Source organism: Triticum aestivum, chromosome 2A (assembly GCF_018294505.1).
Source record: "Triticum aestivum cultivar Chinese Spring chromosome 2A, IWGSC CS RefSeq v2.1, whole genome shotgun sequence".
NCBI lineage: Eukaryota > Viridiplantae > Streptophyta > Magnoliopsida > Poales > Poaceae > Triticum > Triticum aestivum.
In genome coordinates, this window is record NC_057797.1 from 385922472 (window position 1) to 385945566 (window position 23095).

The 23095-nt window shown below is 47.2% G+C and overlaps 1 pseudogene; it reads right to left on the reverse strand.

Annotated features, from left to right (window-relative positions):
- Positions 1 to 3567: 3567 nt before the first annotated feature.
- Positions 3568 to 4620, reverse strand: LOC123191679 (O-fucosyltransferase 9-like; annotated as a pseudogene).
- Between the last annotated feature and the right edge of the window lie 18475 nt (positions 4621 to 23095).

The window sequence follows — 23095 nt, forward strand, 5'->3', positions numbered from 1 at the left end:
GAAGGATTCTGTCAATGATCGTGTCATCCGGAAGATTAACTCCCATCTGAGTCAAGCGGTTATGCAACCCAGACATTTTGAGTATGTGCTCACTAACAGAACTATTTTCCTCCATCATACAGCTGAAGAACTTGTCGGAGACTTCATATCTCTTGACCCGGGCATGAGCTTGGAAAACCATTTTCAGCTCTTCGAACATCTCATATGCTCCGTGTCTCTCAAAACGCTTTTGGAGCCCCGGTTCTAAGCTGTAAAGCATGCCACACTGAACGAGGGAGTAATCATCAGCACGTGACTGCCAAGCGTCCATAACGTCTTGGTTCTCTGGGATGGGTGCGTCACCTAGCGGTGCTTCTAGGACATAATCTTTCTTGGCAGCTATGAGGATGATCCTCAGATTCCGGACCCAGTCCGTATAGTTGCTGCCATCATCTTTCAGCTTGATTTTCTCTAGGAACGCGTTGAAGTTGAGGACAACGTGGGCCATTTGATCTACAAGACATATTGTAAAGATTTTAGACTAATTTCATGATAATTAAGTTCATCTAATCAAATTATTCAATGAACTCCCACTCAGATAGACATCCCTCCAGTCATCTAAGTGAAACATGATCCGAGTTAACTAGGCCGTGTCTGATCATCACGTGAGACAGACTAGTCAACATCGGTGAACATCTTCATGTTGATCATATCTTCTATACGACTCATGCTTGACCTTTCGGTCTTCCGTGTTCCGAGGCCATGTCTATACATGCTAGGCTCGTCAAGTCAACCTAAGTGTATTGCGTGTGTAAATCTGGCTTACACCCGTTGTATTCGAACGTTAGAATCTATCACACCCGATCATCACGTGGTGCTTCAAAACAACGAACCTTCGCAACGGTGCACAGTTAGGGGGAACACTTTCTTGAAATTATTACGAGGGATCATCTTATTTAAGCTACCGTCGTTCTAAGCAAATAAGGTGTAAAACATGATAAACATCACATGCAATCAAATAGTGACATGATATGGCCAATATCATTTGCTCCTTTTGATCTCCATCTTCGGGGCTCCATGATCATCGTTGTCACCGGCATGACACCATGATCTCCATCATCGTGTCTTCTTGAAGTTGTCTCGTCATCTATTACTTCTACTACTATGGCTAACGCTTTAGCTATAAAGTAAAGTAATTACATGACGTTTATGTTGACACGCATGTCATAAATAAATAAAGACAACTCCTATGGCTCCTGCCGGTTGTCATACTCATCGACAAGCAAGTCGTGATTCCTATTACAAGAACATGATCAATCTCATACATCACATATATCATTCATCACATCCTTTTGGCCATATCACATCACACGGCACATGCTGCAAAAACAAGTTAGACGTCCTCTAATTGTTGTTGCAAGTTTTTACGTGGCTGCTATAGGTTTCTAGCAAGAACGTTTCTTACCTACGCCAAAACCACAACGTGATATGCCAATTTCTATTTACCCTTCATAAGGACCCTTTTCATCGAATCCGATCCGACTAAAGTGGGAGAGACAGACACCCGTCAGCCACCTTATGCAACTAGTGCATGTCAATCGGTGGAACCAGTCTCACGTAAGCGTACGTTTAAGGTCGGTCCGGGCCACTTCATCCCACGATGCCGCCGACTCAAGATAAGACTAGTAATGGCAAGAAAATTGACAATATCCACACCCACAACTACTTTGTGTTCTACTCGTGCATAGAAACTACGCATAGACCTAGCTCATGATGCCACTGTTGGGGAACGTAGCAGAATTTTAAAATTTTCTACGCATCACCAAGATCAATCTATGGAGTCATCTAGCAACGAGGGAGAGAGGAGTGCATCTACATACCCTTGTAGATCGCGCGCGGAAGCGTTCAAGAGAACGGGGTTGATGGAGTCGTACTCGTCGTGATCCAAATCACCGATGACCTAGCGCCGAACGGACGACACCTCCGCGTTCAACACACGTACGGTTGGGAAGACGTCTCCTCCAACTTGATCTAGCAAGGGGGAAGGAGAGGTTGATGAAGATCCAGCAGCACGACGGCGTGGTGGTGGAAGCAATGGTGATCTCCGCAGGGCTTCGCCAACCACAGGGAGACAGAGGAGTGTCACGGGAGGGAGAGGGAGAGGCCAGGGGCTAGGGTGCGGCTGCCCTCCCCCCCACTATTTATAGGACCCCTAGGGGGGGCGCCGGCCCTAGGAGATGACATCTCCAAGGGGGGCGGCGGCCAAGGGGGTGGCTTGCCCCCCAAGGCAAGTGGGGCACCCCACCCCTAGGGTTTTCAACCCTAGGCGCAGGGGGAGGCCTATGGGGGGGCGCACCAGCCCACTAGGGGCTGGTTACCCTCCCAATTCAGCCCATGGGGCCCTCCGAGATAGGTGGCCCCACCCGGTGGACCCTCGGGACCCTTCTGGTGGTCCCGGTACAATACCGATTACCCCCGAAACTTTCCCTATGGCCGAAACTTGACTTCCTATATATAAATCTTCACCTCCGGACCATTCCGGAACTCCTCGTGACGTCCGGGATCTCATCCGGGACTCCGAACAACTTTCGGGTTACCGTATACTAATATCTCAACAACCCTAGTGTCACCGAACCTTAAGTGTGTAGACCCTACGGGTTCGGGAGACACGCAGACATGACCAAGACAACTCTCCGGTCAATAACCAACAGCGGGATCTGGATACCCATGTTGGCTCCCACATGCTCCTCGATGATCTCATCGTATGAACCACGATGTCGAGGATTCAATCAATCCATATACAATTCCCCTTGTCAATCGGTACGTTACTTGCCCGAGACTCGATCGTCGGTATCCCAATACCTCGTTCAATCTCGTTACCGGCAAGTCACTTTACTCGTACCGTAATGCATGATCCCATGATCAACCATTTGGTCACACTGAGCTCATTATGATGATGCATTACCGAGTGGGCCCAGAGATACCTCTGCATCATACGGAGTGACAAATCCCAGTCTCGATTCGTGCCAACCCAACAGACACTTTCGGAGATACCTGTAGTGTACCTTTATAGTTACCCAGTTACGTTGTGACGTTTGGCACACCCAAGGCACTCCTACGGTATCCAGGAGTTGCACAATCTCATGGTCTAAGGAAATGATACTTGACATTCGGAAAAGCTATAGCAAACGAACTACACGATCTTTGAGCTATACTTAGGATTGGGTCTTGTCCATCACATCATTCTCCTAATGATGTGATCCCGTTATCAATGACATCCAATGTCCATAGTCAGGAAACCATGACTATCTTTTGATCAACGAGCTAGTCAACTAGAGACTCACTAGGGACGTGTTGTGGTCTATGTATTCACACATGTATTACGATTTCCGGATAACACAATTATAGCATGAACAATAGACAATTATCATAAACAAAGAAATATAATAATAACCACTTTATTATTGCCTCTAGGGCATATTTCCAACATTATATCCAGCATCGAACGGTTTGGGGTATGCCAGAGGGTTTCAGAATCTCTTGAGAAGCACCAAATGCTTTATTTCACTCTAGTTTTCATCATGACCATCAAATCCTGATCATGCAGTCAACAATGCCATGCCCTTGGTACCTTTGTTGCACAAAGGCAGAGGATATGCATCCCTCAGTTATGTATGCTAACGCGTAGATCATATTCCATCTTGTTGGCACATGCAATCAGGCACTGGGAAGGTGTATATGGAATCATTATGTTTACTGAATGCGATGCCCCTTATGTCACTATGGTGTAGTATTCCAGCATGTGGTGCTTGAATCGACTCTATCTGCAGTTCAAAGAAACAATTTGAGTTTCATATACCACTATATCCATTTACACGTTAAGCAAAGATGGGCAAACATTTAGAGCATGTATGTGAAGGTCAACTCGGAGATGTATTTCAATTTGTTAACATGGCTAATGCGTTCCGAAAAGTAGGCAATAGCTACAGTCTTGGATGGTGAAGGAATAACAAGGGCAGGGAACTGCTTCAGCAGTTTGATTTGGTGAAAGATTCCAGCATATACTCAAAAATGAAACTGATTCGGTGTGATTTGTAATACTTTGTTGACGATATAATGGCAGCTCAAACTGACCTGATATTTCGGTCGTCAAAAGATAAGACCAGCTTCCGTTTGTCGGGTTTTATTGTCTTTGCATTCCCTCCTAACAGGTAACGCCTGTGTCCCATCAAAAAGTGAGGGAAGCCCCCCCTTGAATCGTCACAAACACTTCGCTCTGAACACAGACGGTGTAATCTAATGCTGCTAACTGAGAGGAGTACCCCTACAGAGAATAGGTTGGTGAGTAACGGTATGAAGATTCAATGTGAATTGATGAACAGTTCAATGCATGCATATTCATCTGACATTCAGAACGACATCCAGCTAGGCTGATGGGCTGGCTGGCGGAAACAATACCTCAAACTCAGCGAGCTCTTCAGACAATGCAAGAGTGTCCTTGGTTTGTAAAAGAGGGAACATCTGGCGAAGGGGACCCATGTATTTTGCAGCATTGTATATTTTACCGGAGGCAACGTAGAGGAAGGTCGTATCGTCAAACCCCATGCCTCGCAGCATCATACCAACCTGCTCAAATTCAGTCAGTTAACATATTAGCTCTAGTGAGTATATTTACATATTTGAAAGCTTCTAAATTTGTTCTGAATGCTACTAAAGAGACGCAACTGATGGAACTGAACTTAAAGGTTATTATTATTGACCTGAAGCATCACAAACTAAGCAACAAATATCAATTCTAGTATAACAGAAAATGTCAGCACCAGTGAAAATTGATGCTTCTAGTGACATCTGTTAGTAGTGAACAGAAAGATATAAGTTGATTAGTATATACCATTTGAATGCTAAGAAACAGAAATTAAATATATAAAACCCAGGTGGCTATAAATGGTCACGGAGGCAAAGCACGATGAGAAATTATAAACCTGGCTCAAATATAAATGGAAGCCACCACAAACTCAATCTTGTAGCAGGATGCGAAACATGGCCACGAATCGTGTACCAATTATGCTAAAGAAATGTGAAAAAGAAGTGTCTTGTGTGTAAAAGCTTCTCCTTCTTTATTTCTGAAGTTCCTAGAGCTTGGTACACACAGGTTGCTCATACTCTTGATTTTCCGACCAATGTGAAAATTGTCTCATACCAAGGGAAATTACAAAGTATAGTTTCTAAGAAAGCAGGGGGCTGTAAACTAATGATCTTTCTTTGGAAGACAGAATTGGGTATGTTCTTTGTTTACTCGGAGTTTTTTTTGGCACTGCACTGTCGAATTCTGATGATAACAGCTTAGTGCCATTCTAAGTTTGCTTCTGAATGATAACATCTTTTGGCCTTAATTTTTAATTCTTTGTAAGAAATACTTGGATATATAGTCCACCAAAAAACACATGAACTCAAGCAAGCATGCAATCTTCTTGATTGTTCCGATGACACTCAACCAATACGTGATGTATTTTTGACTCGTAGCCTGAATGCACAGATTTCGGATCTTGGTGGTCTTTGCTGTGTATAACCAAACGCAAATGAAGCCATCTGTCATCACTTTATGAACATCAACAACTAAAGCATAAAAATAAACCATGCATGCATGCAGGATTCATCAACGTCCTCCCCTGCTGGACTGCTAGTGAAATATTTGTCCTCGCCAGGTTATCTGTGATGTATTAAAGAGAACCAATGTACATACGTATAGTTGATCTTGCAGAAACCAGTGCACTATTGAATTCAGCGAATCAGTTATGGTAAAAAGAAAAAGAAACACTGAGTTTGTAACATAGACGCGCATCATCAGGCACACTCCCACAACAATTGATGATTGGCACATCCAAGGTTAAAGATATGTATATTATAGGGATTAAGTTAACAAAGTTGTCATGTTGGTGGGTACATTATTGTGTCCATCATTTAAAGAATTGTCCGCCTATGTGGGGCACACATAAATTCAAACATGATTTTTTATCTCTCGTAGGGAAAAGGTACAATTTCATATTAGTGTTTACAGCAAGTAAAGATTATGGGTATCTACTTTTCCTATTTCACAAAGATACTGACATCACCACAATGGTGACGAAGTGAACAAACCTTGGCAATGTAAGCAAAAAAACAAAATTTTGCAAGAAAAGAAACTTTTCTAATCGATTGAAGTGTGACCCTATTTCTACAAAGAAGGTGTAATCTGTAAGCATCACCAAAGGAAACATCAGACGAACAAAACAAACGAAAGGCCACGATAGGAAGTAAAAAAATTGAATTCAGTGTGCGGAATATATGTTTATATACCCAGCCTAGAATCTGAGAATACAATTTGCAGCCATAAATGCAATAAATGGAAGGAAAAACATAAGATTTGGTACATCCTTGACAGACTATTCATGTGTGCCATCTTGGCCAAAAACATAGGAAATCATGATCCTCGAAATGACAACTTTCGAAGTCCTAAAGCTCGCTAAGATGATTAATAAGCATAGAGCCAGAGTCAAGGCACAAAGAAATATCTGCACGTAAAGCATGTCATCCTTTATTTCTACACCAAAGTATACTACTGCCGTAGTACTGCACTGTCTAATTACTAAGTGAAGAAATCATTGAAGCATGAATCACACAAACTAAACAGTACTAAGCAAGGGATAATTAAGGTCTAAATGCATGCACATACCTCTGCTTATAGAAGTGTCTCTTACAACACTCTGTTTCATAACTTGATTACAGATTTAAGCTTCCAGGCATGCACCTAAGAACCAGACATGGCACCAATGAGCATTGATATATTAGCAAATATATTCCTTAAATTCAGAGGTGATAAAAAAAGAACACCCATTTAGTTACCATTTCTACAATGGTTTGGGAATTAGCAAGTGTGGAAGTTCTATTTCTGTAAAGACTCTTGATCAAATGCATTTCTCCCAGAAAGATAAAATTGGTACCATCAAGAGTTCAAGACCATTGGAGCATAGAATATCATGAAAACACCTTTATACTATGGAAATAAGCACCTTCTCCCCTTAATACATGGTTATATTTGTTCTTCTTCTCCTGTGTCAGATCGTAATTCATTTAATCATAACCTTTATAGTATGGAATAGTAATAATCAGGCTCAACATCCGATGTAGTTGGACTAAATAAGGTACCATTAGTTTTCCCATGAAAAATAGGCAAGCCATATTAGATTTTTGAAATAAAAAAGGCAAAACCTGCAGCAAGCATGTTCGTCTGCATCATCTTGTGGTCCTTTATCATCGAGATAATACCCATACGCATATGTGCATTGCAGCACTTGTATGCATTCTATGATCTGTCGTAGTGAAGGATGATAGGGTAGGCGTGTCAGAAAAAGGAAGGCTATATTAAGCATAGAACCAGTTTATGGGCATCATAAGATATTTAGCCTATGACCAAGCTTCAGGTATGAACTTTAGTTCAGTCTCTGGTATTCCAAGGATATCACTTAACTTCGTAAGCTAGATGAGAACAAATAGCCAATCGGCAGCGCCGCTGAATTATGAGCCTCAATTAGGCAGCGCCGCTGAACTCTACACCGTGCGATCCTGCGTCATTTAATAATATAATTGTATAAGCATGCTAGAAAGAAGCTAGCAAATTATCTGTTTATCATTCCTCTAATCCTTGAGGCATTTAGGCAGTCAGGCAAAATTTGGAACTGAATACTGCATGCAGCAATTTAATAGTGTACCTATGGAGACAAGCTAAGAGCCAATGTAACAAAACACACAATAGATTTACAAAGTACTACAGATCACCTGAAAGTTTGCCAAATAACAGGCACACCAAATTGTAAGCAGAGCTGGTAATTCCTCTGTCAAACTAACAGAACACACGAGAGGAGTAAGCCATTGCCCAGCAAATTTACCTCGAGGGATAGAATAGAACAACTCCCGCAAAGGTAAAAAAAGATAAAACAAGAACAGAGTCAGTCATGAACAGAACATGCAAAGGAATAGATTTACCAGCATGGAAGAGACCTTTACACAAAAGAAATAACTCACCCACGTACATTTGCTTCCCAAACACAAACAACAGAGCATGCAATTGAATTCAGTCAGCCGCGAGCTCGCCTTCTCTCCCGTGCTCTCCCCTCCCTCGGTCCCCTTCTTCCCTCCCGACCGACGGAGCCATCCAGTGGCGGCGGCGGCGGTGGCGGCATGGGCCTGATGCGACCACGCAGCAGTCAAACAAACTTTTGCAAGAAAAGAAACATTTCTAATCGATTGAAGTGTGACCTTATTTCTACAAAGAAGGTGTAATCTGTAAGCATCACCAAAGGAAACATCAGACGAACAAAACAAACGAAAGGCCACGATAGGAAGTTAAAAAATTGAATTCAGTGTGCGGAATATATGTTTATACACCCAGACCAGAATCTGAGAATATAGTTTGCAGCCATAAATGCAATAAACGGAAGGAAAAACATAAGATTTGGTACATCCTTGACAAACTATTCATGTGTGCCATCTTGGCCAAAAACATAGGAAATCATGATCCTCGAAATGATAACTTTTGAAGTCCTAAAGCTCGCTAAGATGGTTAATAAGCATAGAGCCAGAGTCAAGGCACAAAGAAATATCTGCAACGTAAAGCATGTCATCCTTTATTTCTACACCAAAGTATACTACTGCCGTAGTACTGCGCCGTCAAATTACTAGTGAAGAAATCATTGAAGCATGAATCACACAAACCAAACAATACTAAGCAAGGGATAATTAAGGTCTAAAATGCATGCACATACCTCTGCTTATAGAAGTGTCTCTTACAACACTCTATTTCATAACTTGATTACAGATTTAAGCTTCCAGGCATGCACCTAAGAACCAGACATGGCACCAATGAGCATTGATATATTAACAAATATATTCCTTAAATTCAGAGGTGATAAAAAAAGAACACCCATTCAGTTACCATTTCTACAATGGTTTGGGAATTAGCAAGTGTGGAAGTTCTATTTCTGTAAAGACTCTTGATCAAATGCATTTCTCCCAGAAAGATAAAATTGGTACCATCAAGAGTTCAAGACCATTGGAGCACAGAATATCATGAAAACACCTTTATACTATGGAAATAAGCACCTTCTCCCCTTAATACATGGTTATATTTGTTCTTATTCTCCTGTGTCAGATCGTAATTCATTTAGTCATAACCTTTATAGTATGGATGATCCGCTTTTGCGCGGGTGAGGACAGCTGGCTAGCCAGATGCAGCACCAGCAACCCCAGTACATCTGAAGTTAGAGATGGAAACAGGAAATCACGGTGCAACAGCAATAACAAACGCCGGAATAAAGAAGACAGCACGAAGAGCACAACAGTAAACGCCGGATTCAAAAGCTCTCGGCCAGGCCAGCAAAAGCCGCCCTCTAAAGGCGCCAGAGACGAGTTGTCCAGCCTAAACAAAATTCTGGACCAAATATGTAAGATACATGGCACCCCTGGTAAACCCGCTAATCATACTCACAGAGAATGTTGGGTCTTCAAGCAGTCCGGCAAGCTCAACGCCGTACACAAGGGGGAGGATGCACCAAGCGAAGACGAGGATGAGCCTCTCAAGCAAGACACTGGGGAACAAAAGAAATCTCCACCAGAAGTCAAAACAGTAAACGTGTTACACGTGATCAAGGGGAGAAACAAAACGACACTCCCAGAAAAATATGCCCAAGGGCCTATCACCGCGGAGCCCTGCCACAGGTCGTCTCAACCGATCACTTTCGACCATCGTGATTACTCAGCAAGTATCCGGCGTGCAGGATGGGCTGCCCTGGTATTAGACCCAATAATCGACAGATACCACTTCACACGGGTCCTGATGGACGGTGGCAGCAGTCTCAACCTGATATACCAGGATACAATCCGCGAAATGGGGATAGACCCAACGAAAATTTGCCATAGCAATACTACCTTTATAGGGGTAATGCCAGGCCCAGGGGCTCATTGCACGGGCTCCCTGCTACTAAAGGTTATATTCGGCTTCCCCGATAACTTCCGTAGCGAACATTTAACCGTCCACATCGCTCCGTTCCAAAGCGGCTATCAGGCACTACTTGGACGCGAAGCTTTTGCTCGCTTTAATGCAATACCAGATTACGCTTCCCTGACGCTCAAGATGCCCGGTCCACGTGGCATCATTACAGTGAACGGAAGTATCAAGCGATCTTTGCACGCCGATGAGAATGCGACTGCCTTGGCAGCCGCACACTAAAAACGGCCTCACCAACTAAAGCATTTGATAGGTCGTCAAGACCACGGACGCGGTTAGACGAGTCCGGCGCTCCTATATGTAATTTGTACCGAATGGATGGCCACACCCCTATTACAAATACAAGGGGCTCAATGCGCACAGACAAGCGACAATTTCTACTCATTTTTAGTTATACATGGTTTCTTTAAAAACTATCTTTTTGCACGACAACTTTTTCACCCAAGTTCCTCTCTTTTACAGATGATCATCGTGCTACACCCGTCCAGGATACGGCACAACGGAGACACAGGCGCAGACGTGTAGCAGGGACCCGTTCCAAGGATTCTTTTTAGATTAAGACCCTGCGTATACCTTTTTTTACTGTCTCTTGTTGATACACATCCACCGAATTCTCAGCACAATTGGGAAGGATGCTGACGTCTTGGCATGTGGCCACGCCAGAATAATGCACGTACCTGGACACAAGGGGCTTCTCACAAAGGGCACTATTTAGGCCCGGTTTATACCATAAAGACCGAATACCTTAGGGAGTGTTCGGCGTCACGAGTTTGGCCTTATGTGCATCAGCTCCGAATCATTGTCTTTGGTTAAATGTTGGGTTTGCCTGGCTCCTGTGTTTTGGTGCCTTACGTTCCGCTTTATCAGCTAAGGCAGCACCAGGAGAACTACTGCGATTGTGCCCTGGTTCACCCGGACGAGCACCTCAGTAGAGAAAGCCGAAATCTGACTGTCATGATATAGCGTGAGACTAGTCAACCACTCGATGACCTATCGAAATGTTAGAATTCCTCCGCCTTAACGAAGGGCCGTTTTCCGGCCAAGCATGTACGCACCCCGAGATCGGGAGAGTGCAGAGCCACCAGGGGCTATCTAGTAGCCCCACTGTCAAACTCCTATGGCTAAGTGAAAGTGTTAAAGCATTATAGTCTGGTTGCCTCGTTCGCTGCGCTATCACCTCCTTAATAGGACCAAGACGTTGGGTTAAGTGTGAACATGCATTTTTTGCGAGCACCTCCGCATTATATGCGTGGGGGTTGAAGCCGACGACTGCAATCTTTCAGGTTATATACATATATACACAAACGGCCGCACAGGAGGCATCACATTACTTTCCGGCAAAAGTATAAATATAGCCTTACTATATTTCATAAAAACATTGTGTTTACAATGGGAATACATGTCATTCAAACATAATATTCTTCGAGCACTGGGACTCTATCAAACGAGCACCCTCAAGAACCTCTTCAAAATAGTGCTCGACAGCTACTCGGCCTATGGCCGAACCTTGCGCCACAACAGTGGTAGCATCCATCTCCGCCCAGTATGCCTTGACACGGGCAAAGGCCATCCGCGAGCCTTCTATGCACGCCGACCTCTTCATCGCATTGATGCGCGGCACCGCACCAAGGAACTGCTGCACTAAGCTGAAATAGCTGTTCGGCTTCGGCTTCTCCGGCCACAAATGATCTACAACAGACCTCATGGCGAGTCCGGACAACCTATTAAGTTCGGCTCATTCGGCTAGCTGATCAGTCAAGGGAAGCGGACGCTCTGGAACGTTGAATTGCGACCAGAATAGATTGTCCACTTCACGATCTGATTGATCTTGGAAGTATTCGACCGCATCGACAGCGCTCGCCGCCAAGTCCATATATGTGTTTGCCGAACTCCACAGCCGATCCAGAGGGGCATACCGCGGATCTCCGAACTTCCTCCGCAGCAGAAAGGGCTTCCTAGCCGCAATATCCCCGGCTTCATGCAGCTCCTCCTTCTTCGCCCTCATAGCAGAGCGTCTGTCTTTGGTCGCCATAGTGGCCTTCTCAAGGTCCGCTGCCTTCACTCGGTTTTCTTCTTCAAGGAACTGGCAACGGTCGGCAGTGCCTTTTAATTCTACGGCCATCTTGGCCATTTTTCTTTGCTTTCGCAATGGGCGGCCTTCTCGGCTCTTAACTCTTGGGCCGCATTCAAAGCAGCCGCATTACTAACCCTCGCTTGTTCCTTGGCTCGGGCGAGTTCCGCCCGAAGGGTCTCCACGGTGGCAGCTCCGTCTGCAGTCACAACATATTAAAAATACTGGCATCATGCTGCGCTTATTGTGTGACATTCACCAGAAAACATTACTTACCCTGTGATTCGTCAAGCCGCTTATGAACAAGCTCGATGTCGGCGTCTGCCACATCCAGCTGCCGTTTTAATTCGGCAAACTCACTAGTCCGGCTAGCCACCGGAGCTTCCACCACCTGCACATAAAGGCAGTCTGGTTATTGTCTGGGACTATGATCCTCTGTTCGTCGCTGTTCTCGATGACAACCAGAGTCTCAGGGACTACTATCTACACAGGGCACACCTAACATGTGCGGTACTATCACATATTATTTCACGTACCTCAAAGCCTGTCAGTAGACTCATAAAGGCTTCATGTAATCCGCTTTCGGCGGACGAAATTCTTTCCATCACCGTACCCATCAGCGTACGGTGTTCTTCTGAGATGGCCGCTCGCCCCAACAGCTCCCTCAGAACGTCCGACCGCATACCAGACGGTGCCGGACTCTTTTGTTTGCTCTCTTCGGGAGCCGGACGCTGGGGACTTCGAGGATCTATGGGATTATCTTCTGGCCTCACCGGATCCGGAGAGGCCCTCCGTGACGACACTTCGGGGTCGCCCGCTTCTTGAGCGGAGGAGTCCGGGGGAGGCGTTTCGCTCTCCATCATCTCCGGAAGAAGATCCCCCAAAGACGAGCTCAGCTGAGAAGGGCTAAGACCCGAACTACAAGATATATGCGGCGGTTATTTTCTCAGAAGAAAGATAGTATACCTTCACTATTAAAATATTTTTTGGATCACTTACGACTCGTTGGAGGGCTGATCCTCCCGCGGACTTTGTGCGGTAAGAGCACCCCCCCGAGGCAGGACCCTCTATTGGAGACCTCTTCTCTCGTTCGGAGGCCTCGACTTCCGGATCCTCGGAAGCAGTCCCCTTCCTCCCCCGGTTATCCTCCTTTAAGGAGGCGTTCATTCCCTCGGTTGAAACTGGCAGCGATGGGGGCCCGCTTCTGCCGATATTATTCCCCCCTGTATCTTCCTTCGAGGGCTCCGGGCAAGGTGCGAGCTCGAGCATCTTTTCCAATACCGGATTTTCCAAACCCTCAGGGAGGGGGGCCGAACACCGAATCATCTTCGCCTTTGTTAGCCAGTCCTGGTCAAAGAGCGATCTCTCAGAAATAACTTCATGATGAATAAAAGGCGGTGTGTTCGGCTAGAGGATTTCTTACTTGTTCGGCGGTGCGGTTACTGCTCAGGCCCACGTCCTCAGTGGCATCTGGACACTCTATTTGAGGTCCGAAGAATGACTTGTACATCTCCTCGTGCGTTAGGTCGAGGAAACTTTGAATGGCACGCGGTCCTTCTGGGTTGAACTCCCACAAGCGAAGGGGCCGGCGTTTGCAAGGCTGGATTTGACGAACCAGCATAACCTGTATTACCACTACCAAATCAAAATCTCCCTTGAAGAGATCTCGAATGCGGCTTTGCAATATCGGCACGTCCTTGGCTGGATCCCAGCTCAGACCTCTACTAATCCATGACATTAGTCGTGGTGGGGGGCCTGAGCGGAAAGCGGGGGCAGCCGCCCACTTGGCACTTCTGGGAGCTGTGACGTAAAACCACTCTCGCTGCCATAATTCGGACACATCTGGAAAGGAACCTTTCAGCCATGGAGCTCCTGCCATCTTGCCTATTGATGCACCTCCGCACGCTACATGTTGCCCCTCGATCATCTTCGGCTTCACTTCAAAGGTCTTGAGCCACAGGCCAAAGTGAGGGGTAATGCGGAGGAAGGCGCCCAGACGACAATAAATGTCGAGATGTGGAGAAAGGAGTCCGGAGCTAGATTATGGAAATCTAGCCCGTAATAGAACATCAAACCCCTGACGAAGGGATCCAGAGTGAGGCCTAGGCCTCGGAGGAAGTGGGAGACGAACACGACGTTCTCGTTAGGTTCGGGAGTAGGGACGACCTACCCTCGAGCAGGAAGCTGATGCGAAACCTCGGCGGTCAGGTATCTGGCATCCCTCAACTTTTTGATGTCCTCTTCCGTCACGGAGGAGGGCACCCATCGGCCTTGAAGGCTGGATCTGGACATGATTGAAGATCCAGAGCACCTAAGCTGGGCTTTGGGTGTTGGAACTTGAGGCGGGGGAAGGGTTTGATTGAGCACAAGAGGAAAAAAGCGAAAACCTTGTCCCTTTATAAAGAGGGTGAATATCAAGCGTCCTCTCCGTAGCCGTTTAGGACTTGCCTACAATCTAGGAGTCCTAGACACGGTTGGGTTACTCACGACCGCATTAATGAGAATCCCGTAATTGGGGGAACACGATCTCCGCTTCGATAAGACGTGTCAAGAAACCGCTCGCGTTATGTGTGGAGCTGGTTAAAAGAAACAGTTCGAATAATCACCGGGCCATGACATAACGTCATGCTGCCAAAACAAGTCAGCAAATTGGATCTGCGAAAATATTATTCTCTCTACGGTGGCACGTGGAACTTATTTTGCAGGGTCGGACACTATCCTCGTTTTCAAGTTCTTCTGTGATGTATTCGGAGAAGGAACCCGCCTTGTAATGCCGAAGATAATACTGCGCGCCGGACTCATCGTCATTGAAGCCTGGTTCAGGGGCTACTGAGGGAGTCCTGGATTAGGGGGTCTCCGGACAGCCGGACTATCTCCATTGGCCGGACTGTTAGACTATGAAGATACAAGATTGAAGACTTCGTCTCGTGTCCGGATGGGACTCTACTTGGCGTGGAAGGCAAGCTAGGCAATACGGATATGGATATCTCCTCCTTTGTAACCGACCTCGTGTAACCCTAACCCTCTCCAGTGTCTATATAAACTGAAGGGTTTTAGTCCCTAGGACAACAATCACAACATACAATCATACCATAGGCTAGCTTCTAGGGTTTAGCCTCTCTGATCTCGTGGTAGATCTACTCTTGTACTACCCATATCATCAATATTAATCAAGCAGGACGTAGGGTTTTACCTTCATCAAGAGGGCCCAAACCTGGGTAAAACATCGTGTCCCCTGCCTCCTGTTACCATCCGGCCTAGACGCATAGTTCGGGACCCCCTACCCGAGATCTGCCAGTTTTGACACCGACAAACAGTCTGCCGGAAAATTGTATTGACAACTGGGAGGACTTGGAGGACGCCTTTCGCAACAACTTTCAAGGAACATATGTCTGGCCACTGGATGCCGATGACCTAAGTAATATTGTCCAGCAGCCTGGAGAGTCAGCAAGGAAGCTCTGGACCAGGTTCTTAGTTAAAAAGAACCAAATCGTCGACTGTCCGAACACGGAAGCCCTTGCGGCCTTCAAACACAGTGTCCGGGATGAATGGCTTGCACGTAACCTCGGTCAAGAAGGACCTAGATCAATGACAGCCCTTAGCAATGTAATGACCCGCTTTTGCACGGGAGAAGACAGTTGGCTCGCTCGTAGAAGCAATAGCGCCAGCAACTCGAGCACTTCCGAAATCCGAGACGGCAATGGCAAGCCACGATGAAGCAAATACAACAGTCACAATGATAACGATAGATCACGCGACACAACGGTTAACGCTGGATTCAACAATCCCAAGCCCGGTCAGCGGAAAAAGCCATTCAAGGCGAACAAAGATGGACCATCCAACCTAGACAGGATACTAGACTAACCCTGCCAGATACACGGCCACCCCCAATAAACCAGCCAATCATACCAACAGAAGCTATTGGGTCCTCAAGCATGCCCGCAAGCTTAACACCGAACACAAGGGAAGGGAGCCGCAAGGAAATAGGGACGATGGAATGGTTCAACAGCCAAATGCAGAGGGCCAGAAGCAACTTCCCCCCGAAGATCGATCTAATCAGGAACAGAAATAGCAGTTCGACTTCCGCCACCCATCTCACATACACGATGAAGCTATACCGCGTATACATAACTACGCACTTAAGATACCATGGGCAGCGGCGGAAGCACAATACAGATAAGTCTGCAAACATTCCGGTAACATTTTTTATACACTTTCCTTTTTTTCAATACTTCTTAAAAGCAGGTAGCGCAAAGGAGAAACGCTTACGACCGACTCCATCGGAGTTCGGATCCATACACTCACCTACGGGGCTACTTCCTTCAAGGATTCCCCTCGCTGAGGACAGGCGGTGCAGACGTGCGACAGGAGGTCCAAAATAAACTTTTGTAGACCGCACTCTTTTTTTAGAGCCTGTAACATGGCTTTTTCCTCTGCCTTCGACCCAGGACATATCAAATGACCAAGGTCGTGGCATATATATTAATTAATCATCGGCATATCGTGCAGGTCCCAGTTCACACTATCCGAATTAATTACCCTTGTTTTTCAGCAAATAAATACGCCTCCCATGGTTGTTTCACAAACATACCCCGTCTTAACTTGCCAGGGGCTCGGTACAGGAACAAATGAGTTGCCAACAAAGTCTGAACAACTTTTACAGCGCACTTCGGCGTTGCGAGTTTGGCCTTATATGCATCAGCTCTGAATCATGTCTTGGGTCAATAGTTGGGTTGCCCGGCTCCGTTGCTATCCTATGTTCCGCTCTATCGACTAGGGTAGTAAAGGGAGAACTACTGCGATTGTGCTACCGGTTCACCTGGTGATGCACCTCAGTAGAGAAAGCCGAAAATTGACTGTCATGATGCAACGAGAGCTGGTCAACCACTCGATGACTTATCGGAGTCTCTAGCGATTCCTCCGTGTCATACGAAGGACCTCTTTTCCGGCCAATTATGTAAACGCATCATATGAATAAGCCACATACATACTAGGGGCTATGTTGTAGACCCACCATAAAACTCCTATGGGTAAGTGAAAGTGTTAATGTCCTATAGTCTGGTTGCCTGGTTCGCCGCATTGACACCTCCTTTACGGACCAAGACGTTGGGTCAAGAGTGATCATATGCTTTTTCGAACACCCCTATACTTCCTAAAAGGGGGCTGAAGCCGACGACTGGAAATCTTTCAGTTTATATTAAAATGGCCGCACAGGAGGAACACAAGCTTTCAAGCACAATATACAAATAGATTCACTATAAAATTGTCTCGAACAATTCTTATACACCTCACTCGAACATCATGTCTTTCGAGCATTGACCCTCTATCAAGCGGGCGGCTACTAGGACGTCTTCAAAATAATGCTCTGGTTCGTGGCGGTCCTTGTCCTTGGGCGGACTCTTCACCGCAACATCGATGGCCTTCATATTCCCCCAGAATGTCTTGACTCGGGCAAAAGCCATCCGTGCACCCTCAATGCACACCAATCGCTTCACAGTGTCGATACGCGACACTACGTCAACAAGCCGCTGCACTAAGCCAAAGTAACTATTCGGAACAGGCTCAAGTGGCCATAACCGGATTATGACGTTCTTCATAGCAGCACCGGATATCCTATGAAGCTCGGCCCACTAGGACATCTGCTCATTCAGCAACAGGGGGTGCTTCGAGGCACCGAACTATGACCAGAAAAGCTTGTCCATTGCGTACCCCTCTGGCGTCTGATAATACTGCGCCGCATCGGAAGAACTCTTCGGCAAGTCTAAAAACTCGTCCGGAGAACTCCACAATTGGTTTAGCTCAGCATAGTTCGGATCGCCGAACTTAGCCTGTAGAAAAAATGGCTTACCAGCCACAATCTCCCTAGCTTGCCGGATCTCCTCACGGGCCGCTCTGGATTCAGACCGCGCTTCTCTTGCTTCTCTTAAAGCCTTTTCAATTTCAGCCGTTTTGGCTTCGTTCTCCTTCTCAAGGACCTCACAGCGGCTGGCAGCACTTTTTAGCTCAAGCGCCATCATGGATATCTTCTCCTCGTCTTGACGCTGAGCAGCCCGTTCGGCTTCTAACTCCTTCGATACCTTCTCGGCAACCGCATTACTACACCGGGCCTGCTCCTTGGCCCGGGCTAGCTCAGCTCGAAGAATTTCAACGGCGGCAGCACCATCTGCAGCCAGGTACAACTTTTAGCGTCATGCTTATATCACAAAAATGTATGTACAGAGACTGCTCCGAATACATACCTTGCGACTCATCAAGACGCATATTGATCAACGTAATGTCATCCCCGGCCACATCAAGCTTCCGTTGTAGTTCGGCAATATCTGTAGTCCAGGAAGTAGCCAGGGGGGAAGCAACCTGTGTTCAAAGTTAATCAGATTGGTCCTCCAAAATTTCTTCTTGATCCTCCATTCGCCTCCCATGGGAAGCCAACCGGAGTCTCAGGGGCTATTGTCTATACACAGGTGTTTTTTCTGAATAAAACACAATTGCACATGTTACATTACAAACCTCGAAGCCTCTCAGTAGGCTCACAAAGGCCTCATCCAATCCGCTCTTCGCGGATAGGACCTTTTCAACCACCGTACCCATCAAGGTACGATGTTCCTCTGGAACGGACGCCCGCCGCAGCATGTTCGTCAAGATATCCAGCGCCTCTGGATCTCCGGAGGCAGCCGCAGAAGTATGGTCACCCTTTGAAGGGACCCGTTTATTTGTATCCGGCTGCATTTCGGATGGTTCGGGGTCTTCATTGTTGTTCCCGGACCCTGGGCCACCGAAGTATCACCTTCGTATAACTTCTTTGTCATCCCTTGCACCACTTGTTGGTCGAGGGAGACCCTCCGTGATGACACCTCAAGATCGTCTGCCCTATTGGACGGAGAGGCCAGTGGGGGCGTCTTGCTTTCCATCATCTCCGGAGAAGGTCCCCCAAGGAAGAGGATTGTTGAAGGGGACTGCATGCTGGGCTGCAAAAATGTATATTTCAAGCATCATATGAAAAGAACGGGATATGTTTAGAACAACCTTGTTTACTTACGATTGGGCCGGAGGCTCCTCATCATCATGAGACTGCGCTTCAACGACCTCCAGGCCTGGGCCACCTCCCAGAGGCATCTTGCCTCGCTTAGGAGCCTGCTTCTCCCAATCTTCAGAGGCGGCCCTCTTCTTCTTGGGAGCGAAAGAGATAGTGGCCCCACTTTACTTTTGTCTTCAGACGAGGGGATATTTATTCCTCCGGACATAAAGTCCGAGGTCCCTTGGGAATAGAGGCCGTCCTTGGTCCTCTTGTCCTACACCTTATCCTCCTCCGGCATCTGGTTTGGTGCTGGGGCCAGCATCCTTGTTAGGACAGGATTCGCTGGACCCTCGGGCAGAGGGGCTGAACACATAATCAGTTCCTCCTTCTTTATCCAGCCCTGGAAAAAGATAGCCTGCTCAGTGTCATATTACTGTATGCATGATTGCAAAGTATTCGAGGGCCAAGTGCTTACCAGGGTATCCGGACTATTAAAGTTGAGACCAGCGTCCTCAGCGGTATCCGGCCAATGGTTCCGCTTCCCGAGAAATAACTTCCACATCCCTTCATGTGTGGCGCCGAAGAAGTGTCGGAGGGTCTGTGGTCCTTCTGGATTAAACTCCCACATGCGGCGAGGCCTGCGCTGGCAAGGCAGGGTTCAGCGGACTAACATCACTTGCATCACAATAACGAGATCGATATCTCTCTCGAGGAGGGTTCGGATGCGGCTTTGTAAGGTCCGCACTTCATCGACCGATCCCCAATACAGCCTCTTGTTGACCCATGATGCAAGCTGTGACGGTGGGCCAGGACGGAAAGTGGGTGCAGCAACGCACTTAGTACTGCGGGGCTCTGTAATGTAAAACCACTCCCGCTACCAGTAATTGGAAGTCTCGGTAAAGGAACCTTTTGGCCAGGGAGTGTTGGCAATTTGGCTGATTGTAGCACCGCCGCACTCCACCTGTTCCCCGTCGGATATCTTCGGTTTCACACTAAAGGTCTTGAGCCATAAGCCGATGTGTGGGGGGATTCGAAGGAAGGCCTTGCATGTAATGATAAACGCCGAGACATGGAGAATCGTGTCCAGGGCAAGGTCGTGAAAATCCAGTCCGTAATAAAACATTAGCCCCCGGACGAAGGGGTGAAGCACAAACCCTAACCCCCGGAGGAAGTGGGGGATGAATACAACCCTCTCGCCGGATCTGGGGGTCGGAATAACTTGTCCTTGAGCAGGAAGCCGGTGGTCGATCTCTGCAGTCAGATATCTGGCTGCCCGAAGCTTTGCAATATCCTCCTCTGTAACGTAGGTGTTGAGGCATATCTCTCTCGAGGTAGTTTTGGTGATTGATGACAACATGTTTGCGGACTAATCATGTGCTTTGAGTAGTTCACAGATTCATCCTTGGCACGAGACGTTTTCTTCCCTTCGGAGTGTCATTCAAGACGGTGTAGCTCTTTCGTTTCTCTTTCGGTGGACTAGTTGCGTAGAGGGCACCGTACTATCAAGAGGGGGTCCGCTGGGGTATTGCTTGGGTGGAATCAACACGTACACGTCAGCTTCTCACCCTTAGAGCTCTTCCACTTCATTGGAGAGATCTCTTCTCTTTCCGTGTCCTGTCTGGGTTCCAGCGGTAGTACCGCACAACCCAGCGGTAGTACCGTTGAGGAGTCACAAGCGGCAGTACTGCTCCGCAGCGGTAGTACCACCGGTGACTCCACAGTAGTACTACTGCTGGCCTGCCTGGCACCACTGCCTCGTCCTCAGCCTCGACGAAGAGATCTTCTCTCTCTCTTGACTGTGTCCCAGCGGTAGTACCGCACTACCAGCGGTAGTACCGCCGAAGGGTCACAAGCGGCAGTACCGCTCCCCAGCGGTAGTACCGCCGGTGACCCCGCAGCTGTACTACCGCTGGGTTGTCTGGCCCCTACCGCCTCGACTCGAGGGCTCTTTTTCTCGTGTTAGGTTTTGCGGCACTAGTTGCGGCAGTAGAGGCAGTAGTACCGCTTCGTAGCGGTAGTACCGCCCTTACCACCGCGGTAGTACCGCGTTGGGTCCAGATCCCTGCTGCTCTTCTCTGCGCGGCAGTACCGCTAGCTGGAGCGGTAGTACCACTGGCTCAGCGGTATTACTGCCCCCCCCCCCTAGTGGTACTACCGCCCTGTGCGGGGCTGGTTGGTGGGGCAACGGTTGGATTGTTGCCCCCACTATAAAGGGGGGGTCCCCTTCTTCCCCTTTGACTCACCTCTTCCCCCTCAAGCTCCATTAATGCTCCAAGCTCCATTTTTGCCCGATCTATCTCTCTAGCCAATCAATCTTGTTGATTTGCTCGGGAGTGGTTGAGAAGGCCCTGATCTACACTTCCACCAAGGGATTTTTGATTCCCCCACTCATCCCTAGCGGATCTTGTTACTCTTGGGTGTTTGAGCACCCTAGACGGTTGAGGTCACCACGGAGCCATAGTCCATTATGGTGAAGCTTCGTGGTATTGTTGGGAGCCTCCGATTAAGTTGTGGAGATTGCCCCAACCTTGTTTGTAAAGGTCCGGTTGCCGTCTTCAAGGGCACCAATAGTGGAATCACGGCATCTCGCATTGTGTGAGGGTGTGAGGAGAATATGGTGGCCCTAGTGGCTTCTTGGGGAGCATTGTGCCTCCACACCGCTCTAACGGAGACGTACTTCCCCTCAAAAGGAAGGAACTTCGGTAACACATCCTCGTCTTCACCGGATCCACTCTTGGTTATCTCTTACCTTTACTTGTGCAAGCTCTTTAGTGTTACTTCTATTGCTTGCTTGTATGCTTGTTGTTATTGCATCATATAGGTTGCTCACCTAGTTGCACATCTAGACAACCTACTTTGATGCAAAGTTTAATTTGGTAAAGAAAAGTTAAAAATTGGTAGTTGCCTATTCACCTCCCCCCTCTAGTCAACCATATCGATCCTTTCAGTAGGAAGCCACCCATCGGACTTGGGAGCTGGATCCGGACATGATGGGAAGGCTGAAAGCAATGGAGTCGAACCTTGCGTGTTGGAACTCGGGGTTGGGAAGGCCGAGGAGAAGTTTGGCGTAAAAAAGATGGCCCTTGGTTCCTTTATAAAGGCCTCCGGTATTGAACGCCTCCTCCTAAAGCCTAAGAACCAGCCTATTCCTAAGGAATCTTTCCCGCAGGACGGTTGGGTTACCCATGCCTGTATTGATGAAAATCCTGCAATAAGGGGGCACGATCCCTGCTTCGACAAGACGTGCCAGTAAAAACCATGCCCCCAAAACATGAAACAACGGGACAGGAAATAGTTCAAAATAAAGGCCGGGAGGGCGTGACGTCACATTATTAAAGTTGTCAGCGGATCGGATTCATGAAAGTGTATACTCTCTACAGTTGTGCGTTATAGACCTGAACACGTTCGTTTCGTCCGAAGACTATTTTTTGAAGTTCGGAAGGAGGAACCCACCTTGCAATGCCGAAGACAGCACTACGCCCCGGATACCTTGTCATTGAAGCCAGTTTCAGGGGCTACTGAGGGAGTCCTGGACTAAGGGGTCCTCGGGCGTCCGGCCTGTTATCTATGGGCCAGACTGATGGGCTGTGAAGATATGAAGACTGAAGACGGTGCCGTGTCCGGATGGGACTCTCCTTGGCGTGGAAGGCAAGCTTGGCAAACAACTATGAAGATTCCATATTATGTAACCGACTCTATGTAACCCTAGATCCCCTGGTGTCTATATAAACCGGAGGACTTAGTCCGGATAAGGGATACTTAATACCGTAGTCATACAGGCTAGACTTCTAGGGTTTAGCTATTACGATCTCGTGGTAGATCAACTCTTGTAACACTCATATTCATCAAGATCAATCAAACACGAAGTAAGGTATTACCTCCATAGAGAGGGCCCGAACCTGGGTAAACATCGTGTACCCTATCTGGTGTTACCATCAACCTTAGACGCACAGTTCGGGACCCCCTACCCGAGATCCACCGGTTTTGA